Genomic DNA, 10207 nt, shown 5'->3' with positions numbered 1-10207 from the left:
TCCTTCCTACAGATATAAATAAAAATTCTGTACATGCTGTAGAGTAGTATATATTCCAGCTAGCTTATATAGGAGATAAAATCATACCTGCTATGTGGTATACCTTCTTATTACCTACTCAGTGGCTATGGGATGTGATTTATTTAGAATTTATTTAGTCCCTATTAGGTGGTATAAGACAAAACAAATTCTGGGGAAAAATGTTTAAAAGTGCATAAATGGCAGAGAAGACAAAATCCTATTTTAAAATTAGGCTTCTTAGCTACTGTGATAAAGAGTGGAAAAAAAGCTCTTTAAAAATGTGTCCCATTTAAATCTTTTTTAAAAAGTTATTATCTAGCAATACAGTTTATATTCTGCCAATCACCAAAGTACAATGAGTTCAATAAAAAAAGAAGCTAAACGTACTTTTAAAGTCCCCCATGAGTTGTTAAACTAAGCAGGAAAATAAAAGGATGTGATTATGTGGCATTATTTCAAACACTGGTACTTAGTGATAAAGAGCCATTATAATCCCTTCTGGAAAACTCTTCCTGTTCTCTCCTTACAGATAAACTGGGCCCAGCCTGGAATCTGGCCGACCAAAGACCAAGATTGCTGAAAGCCACCTAATGTCTCTCCTGCTCTCGTCTCTCCCTGAAGTGTTGCTTGCTTTGAAGCTGCAAGAAGTGAGAAAGTTGGTTCCATAATCCGTGTACCACTGGACTACTGCCACACAGAAAAAAGTTTGACTGTAATCAGCTGTGACTTGAATGTCCTCTCTAGTGAGCTGGGAGTTGTGCTGCTTGTGTCCTGGTGATCTTTAAATAGTAGCCAAAAGCAGGCTGTCTGCAGCTAGTGTCATCCCACCAATTTGAGATATTTAATAGAGATACCCCAATTAGGAGCATGGTTGCTCCAAACGTCATTTTCAAGAGAGAGACACTTGGGAAAATGAATCAGATAATTTCTGTAATTTTCATAGAATCATAGAATCATAGAACAGTTAGGGTTGGAAAGGACCTTAAGATCATCTAGTTCCAACCCCCCTGCCATGGGCAGGGACACCCCACACTAAACCATGTCACCCAAGGCCTCATCCAACCTGGCCTTGAACACCGCCAAGGATGGAGCATTCACAACCTCCCTGGGCAACCCATTGCAGTGCCTCACCACCCTCACAGTAAAGAATTTCTTCCTTATATCCAATCTAAACTTCCCCTGTTTAAGTTTGAACCCGTTACCCCTTGTCCTGTCACTACGGTCCCTGATGAATAGTCCCTCCCTAGAATCCTTGTAGCCCCCCTTCAGATACTGGAAGGCTGCTATGAGGTCTCCACGCAGCCTTCTCTTCTCCAGGCTGAACAGCCCCAACTTTCTCAGCCTATCTTCATACAGGAAGTGCTCCACTCCCCTGATCATCCTCGTGGCCCTCCTCTGGACTTGTTCCAACAGTTCCATGTCCTTTTTATGTTGAGGACACCAGAACTGCACACAATACTCAAGTGAGGTCTCACGAGAGCAGAGTAGAGGGGCAGGATCACCTCCTTCAACCTGCTGGTCATGCTCCTTTTGATGCAGCCCAGGACATGGTTGGCTTTCTGGGCTGCGAGCGCACACTGAAGCCGGCTCGTGTTCATTTTCTCATCAGCCAACACCCCCAAGTCCTTCTCTGCAGGGCTGCTCTGAATCTCTTCTCTGCCCAACCTGTAGCTGTGCCTGGGATTGCTCCGACCCAGGTGTAGGACCTTGCACTTGGCATGGTTAAACTTCATAAGGTTGGCATCAGCCCACCTCACAAGTGTGTTGAGGTCCCTCTGGATGGCATCCCTTCCCTCCAGTGTTATCAACCGAACCACACAGCTTGGTGTCATCGGCAAACTTGCTGAAGGCGCACTCAATCCCACTGTCCATGTCACCAACAAAGATGCTGAACAAGACCGGTCCCAACACCGATCCCTGAGGGACACCACTCCTTACTGGTCTCCAGCAGGACGTGGAGCCATTGACCACAACTCTTTGCGTGCAGCCACCCAGCCAGTTCTTTATCCACCGAGTGGTCCACCCGTCAAATTGATGTCTCTCCAATTTAGAGACAAGGATGTCATGTGGGACAGTGTCGAATGCTTTGCACAAGTCCAGGTAGATGACGTCAACTGCTCTGCCCCTGTCCATCAGTTCCGTAGCCCCATCATAGAAGGCCATCAAATTGGTCAGGCAGGATTTCCCCTTAGTGAAGCCATGCTGGCTGTCACCAACCACCACCTTGTTTTTCAAGTGCCTTAGCATGCCTTCCAGGAGAATCTGCTCCAAGACTTTGCCAGGCACAGAGGTGAGACTGACTGGTCTGTAATTCCCTGAGCCATCCATTTTGCCCTTCTTGAAAATGGGGGTTATATTTCCCTTTTTCCAGTCATCGGGAACCTCACCTGACTGCCATGATTTTTCAAACATGATGGACAGTGGCTTAGCAACTTCATTCGCCAGCTCCTTCAGGACCCGTGGATGGATGTCGTCAGGTCCCATGGTCTTGTGTACGTTTAGGTTTTTAAGACGGTCTCGAACCAGATCCTCTCCTACAGTGGGCCTCAGGTCTTCATTCTCACAGTCCCTGCGTTCGCCTTCCAAGACTTGGGTGGTGTGGTCAGAGCCTTTGCCAGTGAAGACCGAGGCAAAGAAGTCATTAAGAACCTCAGCCTTCTCCAAATCCCGGGTAGCCAGTTCTCCTGATATCTTCTGGAGGGGGCCTACATTGTCCCTAGTCTGTCTTTTATTCGCTACGTACCTATAGGATCCCTTCCTGTTATCTTTAACATCCCTAGCCAAGTTCAATTCTAACTGGGCCTTAGCCTTCCTCACCTGGTCCCTAGCTTCCCGGACAGCATCCCTGTATTCTTCCCAGGCCGCCTGTCCTTGCTTCCACCTTCTAGAAGCCTCTTTTTTCCTTTGAATTTTCCTGAGCAGCTCCTTATCCATCCAAGGAGGTCTCCTGGCCCTCCTGCTGCACTTCCTTCTAGTTGGGATGCAACACTCCTGAGCTTGGAGCAGGTGATCCTTGAATATCACTCAACAGTCTTGGGCCCCCCTGCCCTCTAGGGCTGTATCCCATGGAACCTTACTAAGCAGGCTCCTGAAGAGGCCAAAGTCCAGGGCAGTGAGTTTGCTGCACGCTCTTCTCACTGTCCCAAGGATCTTGAATTCGACCATCTCATGATTGCTGCATCCAAGGCTGCCCTGGAGCGTCACATTTCCAACCAGCCCTTCCCTGTTGGTGAGCACGAGGTCAAGCATGGCACCTCTCCTTGTCGGCTCCTCTATTACTTACAGAAGGAAGTTGTCTTCCACACAATCGAGGAACCTCCTGGATTGCTTGTGCCAGGCCGTACCTTCACTCCAACAGATGTCAGGGTGGTTGAAGTCTCCCATGAGAACAAGGGCCTGTGAGCGTGAGGCTGTTCCTATCTGTCTGTAGAGCACTTCATCCACAGATTCCTCTTGATCAGGCGATCTGTAACAGATCCCCACAGTAATGTCTCCCATCGCTGTTCTCCCTTTAACCCTGACCCACAAGCTCTCTGTCAACTGCTCTCCTGTCCCCAGACAGAGTTCCATACTCTCCAGCCTATCCCTAACATAAATAGCAACTCCCCCTCCCCGCCTGCCAGGCACTAAAGAGTGCCTGTAACCTAAAGTTAGCAACTAACATAAATAGCAACTAACCCTCCCCGCCTGCACTCTAAAGAGCCTGTAACCTTCCATTCCAACACTCCAGTCGTGGACATCATTGATGTGTTCTAATTAATGCCAACCTCATTCTCCCCATGAGTTAGTAGAAACAACATCCAACTTCTTCATGCTTCCTGTATAGCCCCAAAAGGCAGGATTGGTGGGCAGTGGGGAGTTAATCCATTTATCACAGCCACCTGTCCAAATCTATGCAATAGTTTTCCCCTTAAGTTAATGAGGAAACTTCTGATCTCAATTTAAAATAGAAATTAAGACTGGACTGGGGAATGCTGAATGCTTTGTGTAGCCATCATTTAATGATATACTGAGGCTGTTTAGCCTCCTTAGCTTAATTTCTCTGACTTTACTGCACACGTGCCAGTAGCTCAGCGAGAATTTCATACAGCTCTCTGGGTTTCAGCCTAGCTTCCTTACTGTCCAAATCTGTCTGTCTCTGCAGCTGTCTGTCAGTCCTCCTACAGAAGCTTTTCAATGTTAGCCTATTTCAACCAGATTTTGTCAAAGGAAAAATTTATAAAAATAGGCTGCCAGTCACATACAGAAAACCTGTCAATACTCACACTCAGAAAAAAACTTCATCACTAGTTTAACCCTTGTCAAGCATCAGATCACTTAGGGACACCAAGGCAGGAGGTAATTCATGCTGCCATGACCACATATACAGCAGTATCCTGTGTCAGCTAAAGCAAGCTCTTTGTACTGGGTCTGGCTGGTACAGACAATTTTCTTCATAGCAGCCTGTATGGTGCTGTGTTTTGGATTTGTAACTGTGTTGCTAACACCCCGTGTTTTATCTGTTGCTGAAAAGGGCTGTCATGGCATCAAGGCTTTCTGTATTTCCCACTCTGCCCCCTCAGTGAGTAGGTAGGGGTTGGGCAAGATGCTTGGAGCAGACACAGCTGGGCCAGCTGACCCAAACTGGTCAAGGCAATATTCTGTGACATGTAACATCATGCCCAGCAATAAAACCTGGGAGGGTGTCTTTCTAAAATAGCTGTTGCCTGGAGACTGGCTGGGCATCTCTCTGCTTGTGGGACGTGGTGAGTGATTGCTTTTGTATCACTATTTTTTTTCCTCTTTCCTTCAGTTATTAAACTATTTTTATCTTGAGCCATGAGTTTTGTCTTGCTTTTGCTCTTCCTGGTTTCTCCCCCATCTTGCCGGGTAGGGGAGTGTGTATTTGGTGGTTACTTAGCTGCTGGACAGAGTCAACCCACTACATTAATCTACCTCTACATGAGGTCTAACAGAGGCAGTATAGATAAACCTTGAGGATAAAGAACTGAAACACATTTGGCAAACAAGTAAATAAGTTACCAAACTGGAAGTATTCAAACCCATCAAGCTCCCAGATTCATTGAACATACCAGATTTACAGTAGTGTAAAGTAGTAAAAAATGCTCTTTTAGCACTTGGGAAAAAAATTAATCATAACAGAATACAAACGTGTACAGGGGTGATTACCAAAAGTACCTGCTCACTTTGCAGTAACTTACTTGTCCTGAGATGCACAGCAGCAGGAACATCTGCATAAATGCAGAAACTGAGACAAATAAAGTCCGAAGGAAAGTGTAGACACCTCATAAATTGGAAGTGCATCATTTGAAAACAAGGTGAAGAAGGTTTTGGGTGAAGCAAATTATGGATGATTATGAATTGCCAGCATGATGTGTCTGTGAACAATGTGTTGTGACCTGGCATGTGTCAGAAGTGTTTCCAATAAAGACATGGAGGCCTGAATGCCACAAAAGGTGGCGATGCAACCACACCTGCCATGGTATCCAAAAGTCCATCACTTGTGCTTGAAAAAAGTACATCTCCGGGATGTTTTAGAGAAATGCTGATTCAGCTTTTAAGCTTGGCCTCTTAAGCTTAATGAAACAAATGGAGTGGAAATATGATTGCTGTCTACCCCACCCAATCAGGAAACAAAGGGAACAGGAAAAATAAACAGGAAAAAGAAAACGTTAAGCTTAGAAATGCTATCGATATAATGATAAGTAATTATAGAGTGGCCACTAATATCTTGGACTGAAAAGGTTTCTCAATACTAGCATCTGAAATCAGGTTCCAGAATTGCATCGCCATGAAAGGAAAGCCACAGCTTTCTGTGAATTTATGGAGACTTGCGTAACAAGCTGACTGTGATGGTAGGCTGGACACAAAAGCTAACAATACCTTATTACTACATAATGCATGAAAGGGAAAGAAACTAGGTGGCATGAAGTATCAGAAAAACCTCCTAGTATAGAGATCTATCTAGTAATGCCATTGACTAGCAAAGGATCTGAGACAATGACCACATGAATAAGAAAGGCTTCTGGATGTCTCTCTCTTCCTGCAAGCAATTAAATAATTGATTGAATAGTTCTCAAAGTTGGAATTATCATTTGGGATTAGGCCCACACAATGCTGCAGGAATATATATGAAGTGACCTCTAAAGGACATCTTACCTGTCAAGGCCTACTGATTGTAAAAATAGTGCTCTCTTCCATAGCGGGGTGAAGGCAATAAGAAACACCATTTTTCTTTGCACAAAGCAGTGCTGCATAAAAATAAGTACAAATAATTTATCTAAGACTTGTTAAATCTCTGCTAAGGCCTTTTACAATCTAGTACAAATGGTTAAATAAACACAACTAGCAAAACAGCATGATGCATATATTATTTACTGGAAATGTAACAGAAAAGCGACACTGAGGACACTCATTACAAAGGGGTTTGCATTGTGGGCTTTTTCGGTTTTTGAAGAAGCAAACTTACTGATTCAGGTTTTCTCAAGGCCAGATTTTTCCATACTGATCAGCATCCACAATCACAGAAAAGGTCTCAACTGTTCTTTTAAGTATGTGCACTACCTTTGCGTAGACACCAAAAGAAGGTGTTTTTGTCAAAGTACATCTGGTGGTGACCTTTGACAGCCTGGCCTCTTTTGGGTTCCTGTGTGGGAGCTGAGTGCTTACAAATAGGAAACTCCAAGCATGAGAGCAGGCTGTACCCCAGCTCACCTAGATGACAATACAGTTTATGTGCTAGCAGTTGGACTACCCCAGTCATTGCTCATTGCAGGGATACATCGGAAAGGGCCCTAACTGAGGAGGGAAGGGGCTTACAGGTTTTCTAGACTTGCAAAGATCTTAAAAAAATAGTGCAATATAATGGCATAAATAAATATGTAAATTTGCTGATCTACAGTTTCTTTTGTATACCGCACTGGTCTACCAAGCTGATATACTATATCGGGTAGGTCTGTGGTATAGCTATGCTGAAACAGCAAGAAAAGTAGGACTTCTGTCGTATAGACTTGGCTTTATATTTTTATTTATTCAATTCTACCCTGAAGCTTACACAGTAAAGAGGACTAAAGATGAAATGTCACTGATTGTTTTTAATTTGTGCACAGTAAATGTCACACGAGAAGAGATTACTAGTTCAGGAGAAGATATCCTACCACACAGGAACTTATTGCTAGCACTGGTTTGAAGCCTGTGTTTGCTTCCTGCAAAATCCAACAGAATGAGGCAATAGGAATAGCCTTGATCATTGTACTTCGAAATAAAATAAGGACCTGAGTGATTGCAACTCAGCACCTTAATATTTGCTAAGCAAAGCTCGCGTAACATTTTGGTATAGTGTTAGATTCAGTTACATCACCACTAAAACTTACAAGCTCCAATCAGAATTGATTTCTGCTTCATTAACTGACTGATTTTAATGTAAATATCACAGTCATTTTTGCCTTTGAGAAGCAGATTTAAAAAAAAAGCAAACCTGGCATTTGCTGTGTCACTGAGCATTTGAAAAATGTCAGTGTAGCTCAGTGAGGTGGTTTGGTTTTTCTGGTTTTTAATTCCATCAGCTCCAGAACACATGGACTTCAGCTATTCATTAAAAATATTTCAAACCCTTTTACCATATTGTGATCTCTTTATTTTGGAAAAGCACAGTCCAAGGCTTTCCAGGTTTAGCTTCCAGGCATAAACAAACTCAGTTGGGTGAACCTATTCAGGAGCATTTAGCATCCATTCCAAGAAAAACATTATATTGGCCCTAACAAAAGTAGTGCCTGAATACTATTTCATTTTATTGATTGCTTCTTTTCATTTTAGCACTATCTTTTGATCGTTACTTAAGGCCTCCATCCAACAAGTTTTTGGCCTGGTAACCAGCAAATGAAGTTGGAAAACTGCCTGAGATTATGAAGCAGACAATACAATCATGTACCAAGTAAGAATGAGTGTCCAATATGTTGCTTCAGCTGTACTTAACTGAAGGTTTTTAAAGCGACTCTGACATCAGTGCTTGATGGATTTTAGTTTACACTAAAACGAGGTGGAAAGAGTGGGCATGAATGTGCTTTGTAGATAAAATATTCAACTAACAAAGAGACAAAGAGGAAACTGGGACATCAAATTCTTCCAGAGATGTCCTATGTACTGCTAAGAAGTCAAACTAAATGGTGTTTTCAAAGTCTCTGTATTAGCCTTCTCTTAGTGATGTCAGTGGTAAAACTCCCAGTGGTTGCAAAGGACATCAGGTTAGGTCACTGTTCTTTAGGTGACTGAAAATGCTACCTTTTATTTTATTTCTTTGTGTCCCTAGTGTCATACTGGTGTCCTCTGGGCCTTAAAATTCAAACTTGCTTCCTGCTTCCCTGAGCTTGTCTCATCACTGTGCTGGCATGCAGGTGGACTCCACTTTGATGCAGCCACAGAATTCCCCAGTTGTGACAAAAGGGCTGCTGTACGTTTGAGCTGTTGCCTCCATGTAGTCTGGTTATGCTTTCTGGACTAATTCCTTGACTGTAAAATACAGATAATGGCACTTCCCTGCCTACATGGGTTATGTGGATTCCTCAAGCTTTCTAGGGATAAAAGCCAAAAAGTAATGTAACAGGTGATGTCTTGCTGCATATTTTATCTACTGGCATAGAAGCATTACTCCATTATTCAGAAAGATGGAGACACAGACAAGAAAAACAAATTAAAAGCAAAGAAAAAAGCACTATTAATAATAATGAAGAAAAAAGAAATGGCATATGACCTGATTTCTAAAAAAACAATAAAAATCCCTGTAGATACACAAGCCACTACATTAAATATGATTCTCCATATGATTAAATGAGCTTCTGTCAGCTTGCCTACCTTACTGCTTGCTTAAAGCCATTTACATTTTTTTCTGGTCTGCACATACTTACCCAGAATATGAGAAAGACTACTCGGTGCATGTATTCTAGTAGTTCCCAGACAACCAAGTTGCAAACTTCTGGAGCATTAACTATCTGAAGAGGAGACATATTTGGCAATCAGTAGGTGATACACAAGGGTAATCACATGGGCACACATGCACAAATAAACATAATAGGAATCAGTAGAGAAACATTTTTGAAAACAAAGAGAGAGGCATTTTTCTAAATTTGCTGATTAGAGATAGAAATATTTCCTTACAAACTGTAATCAAGTATGATAAAATGGAAAGTGGTAAATTTGTCTCTTTTTTGCTGAATCACTGTCAGTGCTGTTCTGTCAGATATATCTGGGTGAAGTTGCTGAAGAACCATCAGGAGCATTTAGACATGGGGTTTCCTTCTGGCAGGTTTGGACCAGTGCTGTCTTCTTCAGGCTTTTCTGTTGCTTGAAGGGGAAAGGAAGGAAGCACAAGAATTTTGCCTGGGAAGAAAATCCACCTGTTAAGAGCTATGCTGCAGCTCTTTACCTCTGTGTAGAGTTTCTCTAGATCAGCCATCACAATACTAGTCAAATGCTAAACCAGATAAATTAAGTCAGCATGGAGTGAACCAGTCTTTGGAGTTGACAGTATGCTTTATCCTTATCTTGCTGCAAGTGTTGCTTATTGAGCTTACTGCACTACTTGTGTAGTGGTTTGAGCAGCGCTGTGAACATGAGGAACATAGCAGTTGTTACCTCAAAGTGTGAGAAAATTTGGCACAGAAGGATAAATCTTCTCAGTCTTCCAGGGCAGAAGAATCTCTTGGAATCTGGCCTCTCAGCTCCAAGTGCCCCAGGTTCTCCCCTATAAACACAAATTTTACTGCCATTTACATAATCTACAAGATGTGTAGGCAAAAGGCTTTGCTACCGTACTGGTTTGCACTATAGGTGGTACCTTACTAGTTGTATGCAAAAAGCGAACCCCACTGCTTGCTGTCCTTTGAAAGCATGGCTTTTATTTCCCCACAGTGGCGTAATGTTTCTTCTGGAGTGCCATTTACTGAATCTTTTTTAAGTGTACATTTTTAAATGAAATTATTTGGTGTGCAGTTTGTGACAAGATAAGGCAGACATATAAATGATATTTTACTCAGAGTCACAGCTCCCAGAGTTTTATTTATGCTGAGCTTTGAGATATGTTTTTTCCTGAGGGAGCCAAGCTGTTACATATTATCTTCTTAATCTACTCGGTATTCATATTTCACTGCCAGCTGTAATTAGATATTAGACATTTTCATTGTTGTTATAG

This window comes from Psittacula echo, assembly GCF_963264785.1.
Source record: "Psittacula echo genome assembly, chromosome: 4".
Taxonomy (NCBI): Eukaryota; Metazoa; Chordata; class Aves; order Psittaciformes; family Psittacidae; genus Psittacula; species Psittacula echo.
This window is presented reverse-complemented; position numbering follows the sequence as displayed.